Source organism: Otolemur garnettii, unplaced genomic scaffold, assembly GCF_000181295.1.
Source record: "Otolemur garnettii isolate 467f Iridium unplaced genomic scaffold, OtoGar3 scaffold00232, whole genome shotgun sequence".
In the NCBI taxonomy this organism is placed as follows: Eukaryota; Metazoa; Chordata; class Mammalia; order Primates; family Galagidae; genus Otolemur; species Otolemur garnettii.
The window spans coordinates 658,372-660,141 of record NW_003852627.1 but is presented as its reverse complement, the minus strand read 5'-3'; positions in this window follow the sequence as shown (position 1 = coordinate 660,141).

Genomic DNA, 1,770 nt, shown 5'->3' with positions numbered 1-1,770 from the left:
TCAAAAAAAAAAAAAAAAAAAGAAGTTGCCTGTTTGCCAGAAACATCCAACTAGACCAGGAACAGGAAGCAGAGTCCTATGTGTCAAGCCCTAGAGATGTGGGGGTTGAGGCGACAGCAGCTCCTTCTGCTAGGACAGCAGACAAATAAAGAGGGCTAGGTTTTGGTTGTTTCTGTTTATATTTTTACTTTTGGAAAAGTGGCCAGATGTAGGCAAGGGCTAGATCATGAGAGCCTCAGAGGCCACACTAAGAAACAAGGATTTCGGCAATCCTTAAGTTTTGAGAGCTTAGACTCTGTGATCTCTTCTATTAGCTGATGAAAGGGATAGACCTTCTTCCTCCCAAAAGACATAGAGTATTCAAACAATATTACAGATAACTTCACAAGACTCTCTTCCTCTCTGAAGCCCATACAGAGAGACTCAAATGGTCTTGGCTCCAGGTTCAGAAATAAGCTGGGTGATGTGGAACTATTTTAATAAAGGAAAATTATGTCAGATACATCTCAAGGAGGTTTTCCCAATAGTCAACAAAGAATTTTTTTTTAACTTTACAAAAATAGATAAGAATCTATTTTTGTTTCTATAGTAAAAGTAAAAGGAGAAAATAAGATTCCTTTTGGAGCTAACAGGCTGGGACAACATGTATTTCATAGAGTCGAATGTTTATTGGGTTCTTTAGAAGATGTCAGAGGGGACCACCCCTTCTTCTGGGTTCTCTCTTCTGTTGCCCAGTGGGGTGCAGGGACAGGAGACCCTGACAGTGCAATGCCCATTGGGACCCAGCTCCTAACTCTCCAGTGAGGGCCTCTTTTCTTCCCATGGCCACTAGAGGGTGCAAGGATCACAAGCAGGGGCTAAATATCAGGCCTCTCCTGGGCTCAAGCGAGTCTCCTGCCTCTGCCTCTCAAGTAGCTGGGACCACAGGCACCCGCCACAACGCCTGGCTATTTTTATTTTTTTTGGTTGCAGCCATCATTGTTGTTTGGCGGGCCCAGGCTTGATTCGAACCCACCACCTTAGGTGTATGTGGCTGGCGCCTTAGCCACTTGAGCCATAGGTGCCAAGCCGGAGTCCAAGAGTTTGAGGTTGTGGTGAGCTATGATGACACCTTGGCACTCTAGCCTGATGACAAAGCAAGACTCTGTCTCAAAAAAAGCAAAATCCATAGTGACCTCAAAACATATTGTTTTTGCCTTTTTTAATTTTTTTAATGTTTTAATTATTACATAAAACACATATTGATGTTTGAGAAGTACTAATATAACTGAGTCAGGGACAAAGAATGTTGAGGAGAAGGGGATCAGAGAAGGCTGCCTGGAGATGACACCAGAGGTGGACAAATGAGCAGGTGTTCACCAGATGCAGAAGAGATTGGCTGACCTCTCTCCAAACCTGCTTCTTTCTTTGGGGCTGGACCACATTTCCCAGCTCCCCTTACAGCCAGGTATGGACAAAGGACTGGGCACAAGCCAGTGGAATATGAAGGGAAGCCTCGGGTGCCATTTCCAGACCAGGAACTGGAAATCCTCCAATGTTTGATCCTCTCTGCTTCCTCTGTGCTCTTTCACTGTTTGCTGTGGAGAGGACACTACAGACCAGAGCCACAGAACAGACAGAGGCAAGTGCCTGCGGGGTCTGGCAGAAGTTGCCGGGGCTCGGCGCCTGTGGCTCAAGCAGCTAAGGCGCCAGCCACATACACCTAAGGTGGTGGGTTCGAATCCCCAGCCCAGACCTGCCAAACAACAATGATGGCTGCAACCAAAAAAT